The sequence below is a fragment of the Hemitrygon akajei genome, chromosome 3 (genome assembly GCF_048418815.1).
Source record: "Hemitrygon akajei chromosome 3, sHemAka1.3, whole genome shotgun sequence".
NCBI lineage: Eukaryota > Metazoa > Chordata > Chondrichthyes > Myliobatiformes > Dasyatidae > Hemitrygon > Hemitrygon akajei.
The window spans coordinates 189681185-189701226 of record NC_133126.1 but is presented as its reverse complement, the minus strand read 5'-3'; the positions used below and the strand labels follow the sequence as shown (position 1 = coordinate 189701226).

General features: G+C 43.7%; 1 protein-coding gene across 6 annotated transcripts in view; it reads right to left on the bottom strand.

The window, feature by feature from the left end:
- LOC140725757 (muscleblind-like protein 1) overlaps positions 1-20042 on the bottom strand; it is a 757760-nt gene that overhangs the window by 257502 nt on the left and 480216 nt on the right. Inside the window, exon 1 of one of the 6 annotated variants that reach the window (XM_073041629.1) lies at positions 2768-3134. The exons of 2 other annotated variants lie outside the window; for them this stretch is intronic. The gene's annotated coding sequence lies outside the window, so the exon portion shown is untranslated. Of the gene's footprint in view, positions 1-1768; positions 1863-2767; positions 3135-20042 lie in introns of those variants that run through there. 3 more of the 6 variants (XM_073041630.1, XM_073041628.1, XM_073041627.1) reach the window with 3 other exon arrangements.

The following is a 20042-nucleotide window of genomic DNA, read 5'->3' as shown; positions in this document are numbered from 1 at the left end:
ACACACACACACACACACACACACACACACACACACACACACACACACACACACACACACACACACACACACACACACACACACACACTTCATTTTTCCAGGCCGTGCTTCATCTCCTTATTAACAGGCCCAAATATTTCCCAAATGTTTCCTTGCAAAGCCTTGTTTTGAGGTGGATTTTGTTATTATTTCTGGTATGAGGAGGAATGAAGGAACTCTCACGGTTAATTGACTGCTCAGGAAGCAGGAGCGTGCCGACTCTAACCCAAACGAGGCCCTGGTTATTTCTTTTCTTTCAAAAGAGGGTGAAAGATGTGCCAGCACATGGGTTGGGCCTACTCTCGCGTGGCGAATACGATTCGAGTAACAGGGTGGGGGGGGGGGGGGGCTTGATAAATCAGAGCGGGCATCCATAATGGTAGGGTGTGGTTCCTCGCGAGGCAAGGCCCGAAGGCCAGGCATCCAGAGTCTTACCACCTTACAGCTCCTTCTTCACTATGTTTCAGTTACACTTCTCCACATCTCTCTGCCTTGCAGTGCTGAATCAAAGCCAATGGAAAAGGTTCAAACATCTGGCTTATTTTAAGCACCTCCTCCTGCCTCACTCCCCACCCCACCCTGTCTCCATGTTGTTAGAGGCTTTCATTTTTTTCATTTCCCGCCAACCCCTTTCCAAGTTCGTTTCCACGCCTGAAATGGTCGCCAGTGGGGACCAGAAACCACAGGCTCAACGCCTCACACTGAACACCCCACTCTCCTTGTCCTTGTCTTCACCCCCACCCTCCTCAGCCCCACCGCTGGTCCCTTGCTGCCCGGTCCGCGGCGTACAGAAGATTAACAGTGAACTGGGGCAAGGCCCTGAGGAGGATTGACTGGGGAGGCCTAGAATCTGAGCAGCAATGTCAGCCGCCCCATATGTGTTAGCACACGGCATAATTTCCAGTCCCACTGTCCTCACCTTGGCAAACCTCCCCACTTTACGAGAAGGCAAAAGAAATCAAGCATACACATGGAAAAACAAGCTCTCTTTTAAACGCATGTTATGGCCGTGACTCTTGAATTATACAGTGGCTGTACTCGTGAAAGAACCATCAAATAAAGTAGGAGGCACCAGAGAGGCCTGTGACAGAAAAATATAACACTTTCTGTTCTAGCTGGTACAGAATGACGCACTGCAAATAGTGGAGAATGTGCTCGAGAGAAAGACTGCGAGAGAATGAGCGAGAGACTGAGCAGGAAAGAGAGAGAACGAGCGAAAGAGAGAGAGAGAAAAGAAGAGAGAGACTGACAGAATCAGCAAGAAAGAGGGAGCGAGGAAGAGAGAATGAGTGAGAAAGAGAGAGAGGACAGAGAGGAGAGAGTAAACACCCTCCCTCCCCCTCCCCACACCTTCCTCGGAGAGGACGCCTTCCACTCTGTAAACTTGGCAATATTGCCACAGCATTGAAATACAGCACTGGCCATATAAGGAAGAACAGCAAAACATGTCACACATCTCTTGGAGGTGGAAGGCAGAGAGTTAACCTCTCGGTGCACACAACTGGCTCCACATGCAATGTATTCTGCCATCGGGTCGCGCATATTAAATCAAATACCTCACGCACCCCGTCTCGCTCCCCTCAACCCAACCTCTATGAGGGAGCAACACTCGACTACCTGGCACCACACTGCCATTCATTCACCTCAGCCGAGGCCAGTCAAGACCGGGAGGAGGCTGGTAGGAGGGGGTGGGGGAGGAGTGTGGGGGGTTTGTTATTTTTTTGCCCACCTGTTTTGCTTGTCTTTTGTATGAGAGGAGCGTTGCCGAGTTGTGGCGTGCTGCAGAGCACCGGCAGGACGGAGCTACTCTGAGGCAAGAAAATGTCTGCACCTCCCACCTCCTGACCCTCCCTCCCACCCAGAGATGGCGTTCGATATGGAACCACACACCGCAGTGACCCAGAACACAGCTCTGCGCCCCCACCCTCCCCCCCACCCCATGTCCCGGCACCCTCACCCTATCCCTTGCCACCACTACCCAAACCCCCCCATGCCGCTGTCAGCCCTTCTCCGAAACCTGCTCTCGCTCCCCAGCACCCCGTCTGCTGTCCTGCCTGCCCTCTGGAACTCATGGCGGGCTCCCTTGGTCTGACACGAGGTTGGGGCGGTGGGGGGAAGGGCGGCAAGGTGGAAGTGCCGAGCCATCGGAGACACCGCTGTTCTGATCCCGCTTGAAGCCGAGGAACCCTCTGAGGTAGACATCAAAAAGTGATCCCCTCCCCACATGCGTCCCTCTCAGGGGGGGGAAGGGGTGGGGGTCAAGTGGAGACAAACCCCCACTGTCACTGTCATCTTAAAAGAGGAAATAGTCTGCTCAGTTTCATGATGCTGCTCGTGAGCTAGTTATCTCTCAACCACCTCTCTTATCCTGGCTGCCCTACATTACTACGGTTTGGAGTAAAAACGTGCTCCCTTGCTTGGGAGGCACGTTGAGACCCCGCTCGGTGCTAGAGAAACACGTTCCCCCCCCCACCCTTTCTGAACCCCAGTTCCCTCCCTCCTTCCCCTTGCCTGATCTGGCAAACCAGCCTGGGCTTGCTTGAACTTCCTCTCCGTGTCTGACCTGGGCTCTAAGTCAACCATGTTCTCCTGATCTTCTCACACCACCACCCTCCACACCACCCCCCCCCCCACACACACACTCACACATACGCACGCATGCACACAGACACACCACATACAGCACACATACACACACACGCACACACAGAGCGAATCAAGAACTTACCTCATATTCCTGTTTCCCCTGATTCACTTGAATAGAGGAACAAGCACTCAAGGCATTCTGGGATTCATCTTCAGATATTTTTTTCCCGTCCCTCTTTCTTAAGAAACCAAAAATTGTGGTCTATCTCCTCTTTCCCTTGTTAGTGGAGCATGATGGCTAGCAAGTCCTCCTGAGGTGTGGCAGGAGCGCTGCTCCCTCTGCTTGTGTGGTGCTGACTGCCTGCAATGCTCCTCCCTCAACAGAACTGCAAAAACTCGACCAGGAAGCGTGCTGGGCTATACCTCCTAGTCTGCCAGCATGAAGAGGAAAGCACTTGGGAACCTTCTCGACGTTTCTCTCTCTCTCTATTTTTAAATGCAGCAGGCTCGTCTGTCTGTCTCTCTCCCTGTTTCTCCTCTCTCTCTCTCTCTCTCTCTCTCTCTCTCTCGCTCTCGTCTCTTTCCCTTTCTCTCTCTCAGACACATACATACGCTCACGGTTGTACACACCCACCCACTCACACATATACACACACACACACACACACACACACACACACACACACACACACACACACACACACACACACACACACACACACACACACACACACACACACACACACACACACACACACACACACACGCCAAGGGATGGGCCGTGTTCTTAAGCACAAATCAAGAATCCACTGAGAGAGGGAAGAAAAATTAAATGCAAAGAATGCAGAGAGGAAGTTATCTCTGACCATGATCAACCTTCTCCCTCTCTCCCCCTTGCAGCAGGCTGTTATTGGTAGCTTCCATCTGATATGGAAAGCATACAATAACCTCTGAACTGAACTGCCACAAGTGAGATACAAGCAAGCTGTTGTCAGGTTGTGGGAGCAGATTGTTGGAGATGAGTTGTAAATGGGAGGTGGTCAAGGGGAGGTGGGGGCAGTGGGTTTTTAGCCGAGCTCTCGCTTGGCATCAGTACAGGCACACAGCAACTGGAGAAGTCTGGGAGGCTGCATTTAAATTTCAGGCCGCTCGTATTTTTCCAAGTTACACGGTTAACTCTTTGATGACCAAGGCTCAATGGCACTATTTTCTGCTGAATTCAAGCAGCCAGAGGAAGCTGGTTCAATTAACGCTGCTAATTCTACATCCTGCACATGAACGTGAATGCAATGCAAACAGAGGAAAGGGGAGCAGGAATGAGCCCGGGGCCCCTTGTTCCTGCCCACTATTCAGTAAGGTCGCTGGTGCATCAAGATTCCCTGAACAAAAATCCATCAAACACAGCCCTGACTCAATAATGAACATGAACATTTTAATTGTCCCTTCTTCAAGAAAATGAAGCTTGGGGTAGTATGTGGTGACTTCTAAGTACTTTGATAATAAATTTACTTCGAACTGTCCACTCCTCTCCTCCAGTCCCTGCCCCAGTAACTGCAAGGGTTCGAGCTTCCAAAGATCCTTTCACAACCTTGACATACCTTTGAGACATCACTTTGAAGAGATGGTGGACTTATGTGTACAAGATTACACACACACACACACACACACACACACACACACACACACACACACACACACACACACACACACACACACACACACACACACACACACACACACACACACACACACACACACACACACACACAAATCCCATTTGCCCCTACACTTTGAAGTGATACCATGTTTTTTTTGTATCTAAGTGAGGGAGGACGTACTATCTATAATACTTGGAATATTGTTTTCCATTGTGGTCATCTCTTTACAGGAAGATGTGAAAGTTTGAGAGAGGGCTCAGAGGGGATTTACCAGGACGCTACCTAGACTAGAGAACATGTCTTCTGCGGATATGTTGAGCGAGCTAGAACTTCTCTCTTTGTAGGGAATGAGGATGAGAGCTAACTTGATGGAGATTTACAAGATGATAAAGAGACATCGATAGAGAGAACAGCTAGAGACGTTTTCAGATTCGGATTCACAGTCACATTAGCTTTAAGAATCATATGTATATTGAAACAGACAGTGAAATGCATCGTTGGCGTTACCAACCAACACAAACTAATCATGTGCTGTCGACACCCCATAAGTGTCACCACACATTCTGGCGCCAACACAGCATTTCCCAGGGCGGAAGTGGCTAATACAAGGGGTGTAACTTCAAGATGTTTGGAGGAAAGTATTGAGGGATGGTGTCAGGAGTAAGGTTTTTACACAGAGAGTGCTGGGTACATGGAATATGTTATGATTTGTAAACATTAAGTTAATTCAAAGGAAACACGTGAAGTCCGAAAATAAGGGCATAACTTTGAGTTTAAGCGAGGTGAACATGTAGCACGTAGTAGCTTGATGTTGTAAGCAATTAACGTACTTTTACATATAACTCCTTAATTAATTATTTAAATGAACAAGAATACTTAATAAAACAATTTATCTGCATAATTACTCAAATACTATTGAAATATTAAATACACAACAGAATATACTGCCGAGGTGGTGGTAGAGACAGAGCCATTAGGGACATTTTAGAGACTCTTGGAGAGGCACATGGATAAAAGAAAAATGAAGGACGATGTGGGACAGAAATGTTCGGATGATCTTGGAGCAAGTTAAAGTGCTGGTATAATATTGTGGGCTGAAGGGCCTGTTCTGTTCTATGTTCTATTTTCGTCTCAACGCTGATATTTCTGGCAGTGGCGTGATCTTTCCGCTCTGCAATGATGGACACAGTTACACAGTACACAGGGTAGACAGGACACAGTACACAGAGTACACAATTCCTAATTAACTATTATACCTGCAAACTAGAACATAGACATAGAACAGGACCTTCTCCCCACAATGTTGTGCTGAACGAATGAAGCTAATCAGAAGTGATTAAGCTGTTCCTTTCTGCCTGCACATGGCCCGGCCCATATAAACATGTACCTAAGAGCCTCTTAAATGCCCCTATCATGTCTGCCTCCTCCACCACCACCTGGGCAGTACATTCCAGACACCCACCATTTCCTGTATAAAGAAAAATCTGTCCTGCATTTCTCCTTTACACATTCCCCTCTCACCTTAAAGGCTCGTACTCTAGTCATAGAGTCATAAGGCACAGAAATAACTAGTTGAAATGTTCAGTTCAATCCTGTGAAAAAAGATACCAGCTGTCTATCTATCCCTTCCACAATTTCATTGCTTTCTATCAACCTCCCCTGATAGCTCATGCCTCCTAATCCAGGCAGCACCCTGGTAAGCTTCTTCCTCCATTTCAACAGCCTCCACATTCCTTCTATTCTGTTCTAATGAAGAGTCTCAACTTGAAACTTTTCCCTGAAGGGAATGCCCATCACCCAGGATGTGCTCTCTTCTCACTGCTGCTATCAGGAAGATACAAGAGCCTCAGGAATCACACCACCTGGTTCAAGAACAGCTATTACTCCTCAACATCAGGCTCTTGAACCAAAGGGGATAACTTCACTCAACTTCACTTGTCCCATCACTGAAATGTTCCCACAACCTGTGGACTCAATTTCAAGGACTCTTCATCTCAGGTTCTCGATATATATTGCTTATATATTTATTATCATTGTTATTTCCTCTTTTTGTTTACAAAGTATGTTGCCTTCTGCACTCTAGTTGAACACCCTAGTTGGTGTGGTCTATCAGTGATTCTGTTGTGGGTATTATTTTATAGATTTATTGAGAATGTCCACAAGAAAATGAATCTCAGGGTTGTATATGGTGATATACATGTACATTGATAATAAATTTACTTTGAACATTGAAATGTCAACTGTTTATCTCTCTCCATGGATGCGGTCTAACCTGCTAAGGTCCTCCAGCATCATGCACACGTTACTCTAGATTTCCAGCATCTGCAGAGTCACTTGTGTTTATGACTTCTAAAAACAATGAATATCAGGCTGAACACTCAAAATGAATTATCACATGTACATCGAAACATACAGTGAAACAGATCAATTGCATTAACAACAAACACGAGCAAATAGATGCTGGGGGCAGCCTGCAAGTTGTTGTTTATGTATTTAAATATTTTTTTATTGAATTTCATGCACTTTGATAACAAATTTATTTTGAACTTTGAACTTTATTTGACATAGTCAACACCGAAGACCAAATGGGATCATATCCCCCTAAATTTTCCCATTCATATAGCCGTCCGATCTTCTTTTAAACATTGTAGAGGCTCAGAGTAATATACTCTACATTACCTCTGTAAAGCAGCCTCCATAAAGAGCCCACCTACCCTGGTGGCGGTGTGGAGATATGTCTCTACCAAAGGAGGTGTAAGGTGCTCCTTCCCTCTGCTAACCTACAGGTCACCGTCGGGCAAGGTGTAGGACCTGCTCAGCCCCCGATCATGGTCACGTGATGCCATGGGAGCAGGTGGTGGTATGGGCAGTTACTGCATATCACATGTCTTGGTTTTGCGACCAATGACATCAGACAATCTCTGAATATATTGATAATAGATGGGGTCACCTGTCTTGCCAAGAAGAAGACAATGGCAAACCACTTCTGTAGAAAAATTTGAAAGAACAATCATAGTCATGTGGAAGGCCATGAATGCTCATGTCATATGACATGGCACATAATGATGATGACCCATCCTGAGTATTTTCTCTTCATGTTGAGGCTTTATTAGGCCTTGGTCAGACCACATGACCACAGTAAGGGTATCAAGAGAGCTTTGGGCTTCTTATCTAATAAAAAAGATGTGCTGGTATTGGCAAAGGTTTAGAAGACGTTCAAGAGAATGATCCCAGAGGTGAAAGGGTTAAAGTTTGAGGAGCATTTGATGGCTCTGTGCCTGTACTTACTAGATTGATAAGAATGAGGAGGGATCTCATTGAAACCTATTGAATATTGAAAGCTGGATAGAATGGATGTGGAGACGATATTTCCTATAGTAGCAGGGTCTAGGACTAGAGGGCACAGACCCAAAATACAAGGATGTTCCTCTTAGAACAGATTTGAGGAGGAATTTCATTAGCCAGAGAGTGGTGAATCTGTGGAATTCATTGCCACTCATGGCTGTGGAGGCCAAGTGATTGGGTATACTTAAAGATGAGGTGGTAAGGACATGAGGAGAAGGCAGGACAATTAGGTGGAGAGGGATAATAAATCAGTCATGATGGAATGGTGCAGCTGACTCAATGGGCCAAATGGCCTAATTCTGCTCCTATGTCTTATGGTCATATTGTCCTTTATTCCTCCTACTGGGCAGAAGGTACTAAAGTCTAAAAGCACATTCTTCAGGCTCAAAGACAGCCTCTATCCCACTCTTATCAGCCTCTTGATCAGACCACTTGTATAGTAAGATGGACTTTTGTCCTCACAATCTACCTCACTATGATTTGCACTTTATTGCTTATTCTTCTGCAGCGTCTACACTTTATTCTCTATTATTTCACCTTATTCTAGTTCAACACGCTGAGTAATGATCTGATCTGTGTGAACAGTATGCAAGATAAGCCTTCCACTGCATCTCAGTACATGTGACATAATAAACCAAAGACAATAAAAAAAACAATCAATATGACTATATCAACAATCGAACTGCCAAACCAGGAAAAAAGGTTCTGCAATACTCCGTAGAGAGATATATGACGAGGCACAGAAGAAGTCATGGTCAATCACTGCAACCAAGGATGACCTCAGTTGTGATGATTATTCATGCCACTGGGCCCTGACTTCCGAAGTTGAGACAGTGGAACTGCCCCAGTGCAACAGCTTTCCTACTTTAAATGTTCTCCCGCAGAGGTTTGCTGTTATTGTTGGGTAGAGCTGACAACTTATCAATCATGCTAAGTTAATTTACAATTTGTTGATCCAAGGGGACGGCAGAGTGGCGAGGACTGGGGAAGGAATGTGAAAGCTGACTATCCAGGTTCATGGAGGCATGGCTGTCTTGTGGAAGTTCGTGAGGAATCAGGGACTCTGAGGAAGCCTGGACTGTGGTCATAGCAGAAGGGAGGAGGCCACTGGAAGATTTGCATGTAGGCTGTTTGCTAAATTCCTCACACCTGAGCAAGACTGGAGTGTCGTCAATGATGCAAGATTGCTGAACCAGACTTGATATGACAGAACAGACCTAAAGGAGCTGCTTCTGACTAATCCATCTAGTACTATGATTACCTGCACGCCCTTTCTCTTCGGCCCTTAACACCTGGGGGTTTAATTTTAAACATCTCCTTTAAATGAAAGGCAAACTTGTTCAGCCAAATCCATTGGTTTGAGATTCTTGGTGAGTCACCCGTGGAAGGCACAAGATTGTGCTTGCCGGCTCATGTGCTGCCTCAGCCCCGGGTTGTCAGGGAAATGGGGTCAGGGAGTGTAGACGTTCTCAGGAAAAAAAACCTCCCCCATGTTGGACTAGCTCCAAGATGGTGGGCGTGTTACGTACAGTGGCTTGTTGCATATTCTGCAGAGTGAGCTGGCCAACATTAATAAGCAAACATTACCTTCCTCATGCACCCGAAGTTTCTTTTAGGACTAAAACTGCAGTTTGATTGCTTCTGCCACTGATCAAGGGAGCTGTTAATATCAATTTCTCCTTGGCCAATAAAGCAGGCAAGTAACTGACAGCTATTTTGTTTCTATAAATGTAGAAATTAACCCCTTCGGGTTTTGGAAGTCACACCCAAGAGTCATAGAGAACTACAGCACAGAAACAGGGCCTTCAAATCGTCTAGGCTGGAAGGCCTAATTCTAATTCTATGTCTTATGGTTTATAGTTATATGGTACAATTGAACCCACATCTACCCTTTCTGCTGGCTGCTCTTTCCACACTTGCTGGTTCACATTCATCTTCACATTTCACCTTGCTGGTTAAAGCCTATTGTGCCACCCAATTCCAGCTTTTAAAAGTCAGCTTTCAAGTTGTCCACTGACCACACTTTTTATACTTTAGATTTTCACCTTTAGCTCCTCCAAACATGTATGAAGTTCTCACTCTGCAGCCTCCTCAGTTACTGCCATCCATTTCTATTCAGGCAGTGGGGTCTAGGTATTAGGACATAGCCTGTCATGGGCAGCCAAGTGGCAGAATCTAGGACCGGAGGGGCACAGTCTGAGAATACAAGGACATTCCCTTAGAGCACAGATGAGGAGGAATTTATTTAGTCAGAGGGTGGTAAATCTATGGAATTCATTGCCATTGATGGTTGTACACCCAGATTGTTGGGCGTATTTAAAGTGAAGGTAGATAGGTTCTTAATTCGTAAGGGCATCAAAGGGAGAATGAGGTTGAGTGGGATAATAAATCAGCCACGGCAGAGCTGTCTCAATGGGCCGCATGGCCTAATTATGCTCCTATGTCTTATGGTCGTATCTTCAAGAGTTGGTACCTCAGGTGATGGCATCTATCATTAAAGGCCCTCACCATCTGGGACCTGTATTCTTTGCATTACAAGCATTTGAGAGGAGGTACAGAAGCTTGGAGACCCACACTGAATGCTTTAAGAATAGTTTCTTCTCCTGTGCCATCGGATTTCTGAATGGTCCGTGAACTTGCCTTTTGCACCACATATTGATTTTTGTTACTTATCGTCACTTCAATGTTGCAATGCACTGTTGCCACTGGGCTGAACAGCCTAATTCTGCCTTTATGTCTTCTGTCTAATGGCCTTTACTAATCTTCAGGTGTTGATGACTTCGGTCTGGACTTGGCCGAGAGAGCACATAGCACAGAAACAGGCTCTTTGGCCGGTCTAGTACATGTCAAATTGTTACTCTGCCTAGTCCTATCAACCCACACCTGGATCATAGGGCATTAAAGGGATAATAAGTACTATATATACATGCTTCCTATCTATGTATTTAGACAAACTTCTCTTAAACGCTGCAATCAAACCCACATCCACCACTTCTGCTAGCAACCTGTTCCACACTGTGAGTGAAGAAATTCCCCCTCATGTTCCCTTTAAACATTTCACTTTTCACCCATGGCCTCTAGTTCTTGTCTCACCCAACATCAATGGAAAAAGCCTGCTTGCATTTTTGTTTTATATATTTTACCTCTATCAAATCCCCCTTCATTCTCCTACGCTAGAAGGAACAAAGTCCTAACCTGTTCAACCTTTCCCTATAACTCAGATCCTTAAGCCCCAGCAACATCTTTGTAGATTTTCTTTGCGCCCTTTCAAGCTTATTGATAACTTTCCTGTAGGTAGATGACCAGAACTGCAACAATCACCAATTTCAACAGGAGAACAACCCGCTAGAGACTTGACTGCCTGACAGAAGAAAACTAAATAGAATGCCTGATTATAAGCTACCATTTGATTCTGGTGACTAAGGGTTGGATAATGGTGCTGTGGTTGGCTGCCAAAGAACTGGCCTTCTTGACTGCCCCTAGCCTTGGCCAAGTATAGTCACATATTAAACAGAAGAGTAGATGGTTTACAAGCGAATGTTATGATAAATATTTTCATCATCTACATCAACCTCAGAAAATATGTTTATTATTAAAAGACAGTCCAATTATTACTAATGACAGGTTTACTGATTTAGGTTATGTTTAATCCACACTGTTGCAATCAATGGTCGTATTAACATTCCTCTGTTGTCTGAGGTTGTGCCACTTTATAAAACATAACTACTGCCTAGGTGTGCGTTGAATTTGATTTCAAATTGGATGAGCTTAAGGGAAAGGCATGTACTGTGAAAGAGTGTGTGAAAAGACTTGATACCAAAAGCAAGCTCCTCGAAGAATCGGAATCAGAATCAGGTTTAGCATCACTGATCTATATCGTGACATTTGTTCTTATGTGGCAGCAGTATATTGAAATAAAAAAATGGTTAAAAACTATTAATTCAGCAAAATATATATATATTTAAAAAGTGAAATTAAATACAGAGTGCAAGAAGAGAGAAAATAGTAGTGAGGCAGTGTTCATGGGTTCAATGTCCATTTAGAAACCTGATGACAGAGGGAAAGAAGCTATTACCGAATTGTTTAGTGGATGAGACAAATTCTGTTTTCTTCTTCAGCCCTCACCTGGCTTCAGACTCGTGTTAACTACAGAGAAAAGCCATCAAATCCTGAAGGTCAACACCCGTCTCTCACATCATTGGATTGTTCATACACTCAGTGACAACTTGAATAGGTACACCCATACACTGGCTCGCTAATGCAAATATTTAATCAGCCAATCACGAGGCAGCAACTCAATCCATAAAAGCACACAGACAGCCAAGAGATTCATTTGTTGTTCAGACCAGGCATCAGAATAGGGAAGAAATGTGATCAAAGTGACTTTGACTGTGGAATGATTGCTGGTGCCAGGTGGGGTGCCTGGAGTATTTCAGAAACTGCTGATCTCCTGGGATTTTCACACACAACAGTCCCTAAAGTTTACAGGGACTGATGTGAATAGCACAAAAAAAAATGCAGGGAGTGGCAGTTCTCTGGGTGAAAATGCTTTGTTAATGAGAGAGGTCAGAGGAAAATGGCCAGACTGGTTCAAGCTGACAGGAAGGTTCTCATTGAAACCTATTGAATATTGAAAGGCCTAGATAGAGTGGATGTGGAGAAGTTGTTTCCTATAATGGGGAAGTCTGGGACAGGGCACAAGCTCAGAATAGAGGGGCATCCATTTAGAATAGAGATAAGGAAGAATTTCTTTGGCCAGATGGTGGTGAATCTGTGGAATTTGTTACCACAGGCAACCGTGGAGGTCGGGTCATAGTATTTAGTGGAGGTTTATAGGTTCTTGATAAGTCAGCATGAAATGTTTTGGGGAGAAGGCAGGAGAATGTGGTTGAGAGGGGAACAGCTCAGCCATCGTGAAATGGTGAGGCAACTCAATGGGCTGAATGGCCTAATTCTGCTGCTATCTCTTATGGTCTTATGATCTAGCACACAAGAAGAAACCTCCTGGCAGGGAAGTCATTAAAAAAAAATTGGTTTGAAAGGCCATGATAATGCAAGTGAACATTAATGTACATCTTCACTACAGGCATGAGATTTAAATCAAGGTGTACTAGATGTACAGACATACAGGGTGAAGTGTGAGCATGGTATGACAGCGTAATCGGCAGTGCAATGCCACGACAGTACCAGCGATCCATGTTCAATTCTGCCACTTTCTGCAAGGAGTTTGTACCCTCTCTCTGTGACTGAGTAGGTTTCCTCCTGGTGCTCCAGTTTCCTCCCACATTCCTAAGAAGTAGGGGTTAACAGGTTAATTGGTCACATGGGTGTAATATGGTGTTGCAGGGATGGTTCACCAAAACACTACCTGGTGTAGGGGGAAACAAGGTAAAAGTATACAGGTTACTGGGGTTAACCTGGTAACCTGGTTTAAATTAGTGAATGTGGTCAACAAAGTTCAATTGGAATGAGTCTCGCCTCTACCCAGAAGAACAGGACATAACCTTAAATCGTGTGAAGTTTGAGTGTGCTAGCACTTTTCTCTCCGTAGTGAAGAAAGGTGAGACGTGACTTGATAGAGGCATACAAGATGGGTGCCGCGGTGGCGCAATTAAAGCTCGGGGCTTGGGAGATCGGAGTTCAATTCCGGCGCTGTCTGTAATAAGTTTGTATGCCTTCCCCATGAGTGCATGTGTTTTCCTTTGGGAGCTCCAGGTTCCTACCATGTTCCAAAGTTGAAAGACGCATGGATGAGAGAAAAATGAAGAGCTATGTGAAAAGAAAGCTTTAAGTTGTTTGTAGAGTAGCTTGATATTGGTTGGCACAACACCATGGGCTGTACTGCTCTCTGTTTGACATTGACGGATTCAGATCATGCTTTAACTGAGCACAGTGCGGAGCAGTGTCTTGGGTTTAATGATGTGCAGCCACTTGGCTCTGCTGTCGCATGTTTGCTGAAAACAAACATGTGGAAGCAAGTCGGTCGAAGGAACTTGGAGCAGGAGACAGTGACTGAAAGTGACGTCATTAGCCCAGCGAGGAGTCAGGCCAGCGTCACTTCACCTTTAGTTTGTACTCTTGCCTTCCAGATAGCATGCACAGTGGCAGGACACTGACCCGTCACCCCAGGAATCCAGAGCTGAATCTGGCAGCAAAGGGTTGATGAATGTCTCCTCTGTCTGTTAACTCCTTGGATCCTAATTAAAATTTGTTTCAGTATTTCCCATTAAGCCGGGACCCACTGGTGGAAACCCATGCCTTGATTTGACACTAATTAGTGCACGGCTGCCAGTCTTGCTTTGGAGAGGCCACGCGAGTGGAGAATGGGAGAGTAGTGGGGGTGGTGGAGAAAGGCCGACAGTGCCTATAAAAAGCATTCACTCCCCTTAGAAGTATTCATGTTCTATTGTTTTACAACATTGAATCACAGTGGATTTAATTTGGCTTTTTTGACACCGATCAACAGAAAATATTCTTTCATGTCGAAGTGAAAACAAATTTCTTCAAATTGGTCTAAATTTATATAATAATTTAACACAAAATAATTGATTGCATAATTACTCAATTTCTGTAAGTCTGTATTTAGTAGATGTACCTTTGGCAACAATTACAGCCTTAAGTCTGTGTGGATAGGTCTCTATCAGCTTTGCATATCCGGACACTATAGTTTTTCCTCATTCTTCTTTACAAAACTGCTCAAACTCTGTCAGATTACATGGGGATCATGAGTGAATTACCTAATTACAGGAAGGATATTAATAAGGTTGAAAGAGTGCAGAGAAGGTTTACAAGGATGTTGCCGGGACTAGAGAAACTGAGTTACAGAGAAGGGTTGAATAGCTTAGGACTTTATTCCCTGGAGCGCAGAAGAATGAGGGGAGATTTGATAGAGGTATATAAAGTTATGATGGGTACAGATAAAGTGAGTGCAAGCAGGCTTTTTCCACTGAGGCTAGGGGAGAAAAAACCAGAGGACATGGTTTTAAGGGTGAAGGGGGAAAAGTTTAAAAGGAACATGGGAGAGGGTTTCTTCACACAGAGAGTGGTGGGAGTGTGGAATGAGCTGCCAGATGAAGTGGTAAATTCCGGCTCACTTTTAACATTTAAGAAAAACTTGGACAGGTACATGGATGAGAGGTGTATGCAGGGATATGGTCCAGGTGCAGATCAGCGGGACCAGGAAGAAAAATGGTTCGGCACAGCTAAGAAGTGCCGAAGGGCCTGTTTCTGTGCTGTAATGTTCTATGGTTCTATGAACAACCCTTTTCAAGTCCAGCTACAGATTCTCAATTGGACTGAGGTCTGGACTCTGACTTGGCCACTCCAGGACATTAACTTTGTTGTTTTTAAGCCATTCCTTTATAGATTGGCTTTATGCCTGAGGTCATTGTCTTGCTGGAAAACAAATCTTCTCCCAAGACATAGTGCTCTTGTAGGCTGCATCAGGTTTTCCTCCAGGATTTCCCTATAATTTGCTACATTCATTTTACCCTCTACCTTCATGAGCCTTCCAGGGCCACAGCATCCCCACTGTATGATGCAGCCACTACCATGCTTCACGTAGGAATGGTGTGTTTTTGATGATATGCGGTGTTTGGTTTATGCCAAACATAGTGTTTAGAATGATGGCCAAGAAGCTCAGTTTTGGTTTTATCTAACCATTGAACCGTTGTTGTATCTGCAGTCTCTCCCATTTTAGCTACTGAAGCTTGCAACTTCTCCAGTGTTGTCATAGGTCTCTTGGTGGTCTCCCTCACTAGTTTCCTTCTTGCACGGTCCCTCAGTTTTTGAGGACGGCCTGCTCTAGGCAGATTTACAGCTGAGCAATATTCTTTACATTTCTTGATGATTAACTTAACTGTACTCCAAGGAATATTCAATAACTTGGAAATTTTCTTATATCCATCTCCTGACTTATGCTTTTCAATAACCTTCTTGCGGAGTTACTTAGTGTGTTCTCTTGTCTTCATGGTGTAGTTTTCGCACTGACTCACCAGCAGTTGGACCTTCCAAATGCAGGTGTATTTTTATGACAATCAATTGAAACACCTTGACTGGACACAGATCTCCAAATATAGATCTCTATTTAACTAATTATGTGACTTCTAAAACCAATTGGCTGCACCAGTGAGGATTTAGTGTGTCACATTAAAGGGGGTGAATACTTATGCAGTCAATTATTTTGTGTTTTATATTTGTAATTAATTTAGATCACTTTGCAGAGATCTGTTTTTCGCTTTGACATGAGTCTTTTTCTGTTGATCAGTGTCAAAAGGGCAAAATTAAATCTGCTGTGATTCAATGTCGTAAAACAATAAAACATGAAAGCTTCCAAGGTGGGTGAATGCTTATTATAGGCACTATTGGTCTCTGTCAGGCACTGTGAGAGTGGGTGCCACTGTCAGACTTCTGTCAGGGCCTAATCTGTGAAAGGCAAATGTATAATTCCCCTATGCCATCTTGCTCCTCAAGAAAATAAAATGGATGTTTATTCTTTGCCGAGCATTGTGAGCATGCTATGTTAGCAAAGGAGTGTGTGGCAACACTTGCCGTCTGCCCCCAGCACAACCTTCGGCTGAGTTGGTTGTTAACACAAATTATGTATTTCACGATATGCTTCAAAGGACATGTGAAAAATAAATGAATTTGAATATTCCCTCACTTTACTATATAAAAGTATTATTACGGACTATTCAATACATTTTCTCCATTGCTACACTTTTCTTAGATAGGGTCACAAAGAATCTGCTGACCAAACCTCAGCTAAGTTCTGAGATCGTTTTAACATTTAAACAAGTCCATTTCATTTTATTTATTTTAATTTTTATTTAAAGATGCTGAAACACGTGTCCCTGTCAACTGTACGGAGCAGCAGTGATCCAGGGGATATTGTTGTCATTCAACTCATCTCAGTTGTCCACCTTGATCTTCCCTCCCCCCACCCTCTGCAACTAAAACCAAAGACTCTTGCAAATTTCCATACGTGTGTGGTGGAAGGCAGTGTGACTGGAAGCATCACAAGCCAGAACAGATACTCCAATGCGTAGAGCTTCAGAGGGCTGTAGGTTCTGTCATCTCCATCAGGAGTTCCACTCTCCCCTACAATTAAGGACAACCGGTACTCATTGGAGTTTGGAGGAATGGGTCACTGCACAGGACTAAAATAAGCTGCAGAAAGTTGTAAACTGAGTCAGCTCCATCATGGGCACTAGCCTCCACAACATCCAAGACATATTCAAGGAGTGATACCTCAAAAAGACAGCATCCATCATTAAAGACTCCTACCATGCAGGACATGCCCTCTGCTCATTACTACCATCAGGGAGGAAGTACAGGAGCTTAAAGGCACACACTCAGTGATTCAGGAATAGCTTCTTCCATTCTGTCATCAGATTCCTGAATGGATATTGAACCAATGAACCAAGTACCTCATTACCTCTTTTTTCTCCATTTTTGCACTACTTATTTAACTTTTTAAATATAAATATACTTGCTTTATTCTTATGTATTGCAATATATTGCTGCAGCAAAGCAACAAATTTCATGTTTGTTAACAAGTTTTCTCTTTTTTGTTTGTACTGGCTGTCCTTGATTGTAGGGGATGGTTATGCTTGTGACGGAAATGACTGAATCTGCAAGCCTCTGCAACTTTGCGCACTGAAATCTCCATACTGGGTAGTGATGCTCCCGAATTTTCTCATTTGTTAACAAATTTCATGACATTTGTCACTGATATTAAACCTGATTCTGATTCTGAGAATATTGCTAAGGCTTTATAAGGTATTGGACTGACCAGATTTGGAGTATTGTGAACAATTTTGGGGTTCACATCATAAAACGATGTGCTGGCATTGGAGAGGATCCAGAGGAGTTTTATGAGAATGATCCTGGAAATGAAAGGGTTAACATATAAAGATCATTTGATGGCTCTGGGGCTGTACTTACTGGAGTTTAGAAGAATGGGGAAGGATCATATTGAAACCTACTGAATACTGAATGGTCTAGATAGACTGGACATGAACAAGATGTTTCCTCGAGTAGTAGATTCTAGGACCAGCAGGCACAGGCTTGGAATACAAGGATGTCCCTTTAGAACAGAGATGAGGAGGAATTTCTTTAAATTTCTTTAAAAAGAATTTCTTTAAAATTTCTTTAATTTTAATTTCTTTAAAATTAATTAAAGATTTAATTAAGATCTTTAATCTTAATTAAAGATTAAAATCTTTAATCTTTTAAAGATTTTAAAAGATTTTTAAAATCTTTAAAAATTTTAAAGATTTTCTTTAAAATCTTTTTAAAAAAAAAAGATTTGGTGAATCTGTGGAACTCATTGCAACAGATGTCTGTGGAGGCCAAGTCATTGGGTATATTTAAAGCAGTGGCTGATTGGTTGTTGAGTAGCCAGGGCATCATGATTATGGGGAGAAGGCAAGGAAATAGGGCTGAGAGGGATAATAAATCAGCCAAGATGAAATGGCAGAGCACACTCAATGGGCTGGATAGCTTAATTTCTATTTCTCGTGGTCTTATCTTCAAGAGGCAGTGCCTCCAGAAGGAGACAACCTGCATTAAAAACCTTCACCATCCAGGACATTCCCTCTTCTCATTACCACCACTGGGGAGGAGGTACAGGAGCTTGAAGACTCAAACTGAATGTTTTAAGAACAGATTATTCCCTTCTGTCGTCAGATATTTTTGAACAATACATGAACTTATGACACTACATTGTTATTGGTCTTCTGAACTATTTGTTTTGTAGCTTACAGTAATTTTTATGTCTTCTAACGCCACGCTGCCACAAATTTCACAAGATACGTTAGCAAAATTCTGTTTGCAACCAGAGATAGAGAAATAGATATCAACGCATATGAAAAGGATGTCAAGGCCGAGTGATCTCATTTCAGTCTAATGCACCTCATATGAATGAAAGGTGCTTTAAGTTTGTTCTGAGAGAATCAGAAGCAGAGTTAGATTCACCAGCACCCTGTGGTGAACTAGATATACCTGTCTGACTGCTCCTGTGGCTCCTCCCAAGACCCTGCTGACTACCCCTGTGGCTCCTCCCACAGACCCCTGTATAAAGGCGACTGTGGCCTGCTGCTCTCCCTCATTTTCCCCAGGATGTAGTGTTGTTCTTCAGTCAATAAAAGCCGATATCTCACTACCTAAGTCTCGGCGTGAGTTATTGATGGTGCATCACACCCTGCATAACTGTGGCAGGATTTCACCTTTTTTTTATAAAGAGAGAGATTAGCTTTATTTTTCACATGTATATTGAAAACACAGTGAAATGTGTTATTTTCGCATCAATGACCAACACAGTCCGAGGAGTGCACTGGGGGCAGCCCGCAAATTTCACCAATGCTTCTGACACCAGCATACTTTGCCCATGACTCAGTAACCCCACCTCCTTCATTGATGAACCGTTGGACTTCCGAATCACTTGTGATAACTGCACACTAACTCTCTGTTTGGTGTTAAGAATTTGTGAAATTCTGCACTGTCACTGAGCTGGGATCTGCTCCACTTACAGAAACCTACCACGTATTGAAAGGCCTAGATAGAGTGGACGCGGAGAGGATGTTTCCTATAGTCAGGAAGTCTAGGACCAGAGGACACAGCCTCAGAGTGGGTGTTCTGACATCCCTTCAAAACAGAGATAAGAAAGGATTTCTCTAGCTGGAGGGTGGTGAGTCTGTGGAATTTATTACCATGGATGGCTTCAGAGGCCAAGTCATTGGGTATACTTAAAGCAGAGGTTGATAGGTTCATGATTAGTCCGGGGGTCAAGGGTTATGAGAAGGCAGGGGAATGGGGTTGAGAGGGATGGTAAATCAGCCATGTTGGAATAGTGAATCAAACTCGATGGGTCTTATGTTTTTGAAATGCCCGAGCCTCTGCTCATTTACCTTAGTGTGCTGAGGATCCAGTGCTTGGGGCAGAAGGTGTGAAATGTATCCAAATCTTAAACACCAATGCTAGGTATCCAGAGTAATATACGCTAGATGCTGGTGGAACTTAGCTGATCAGGCAGTACCTATGGAGAGGAATAAACAGTCGAAGTTTCAGGCCGAGACTCTTCATCGGGACTGAAGCTGATTGGGATTAGGAAATGGCTTTAGCATCACCAGTGCTATGGACTTCTCTCTGAATTGCTCTTTAATTACTGGTGTAAACCACATTCAGGTCAGAGCAACTCTAGGTTTTTTTTCTGAACCCTATACAACACTCTACAAAAGGCAGCAGTGTATATAATGCCACTCCCAGCACAATCCACTTTAAGTCACCATCCACTGTCTTACAGAAGTAGCCAGCATAATCAAAGACTCCTAACTCAACCATTCTCTCTTCTAACCCGTCCCATAAAGCAGAAGATATAAAAATTTGAAAACATGTACCAACATATTCAAGGAC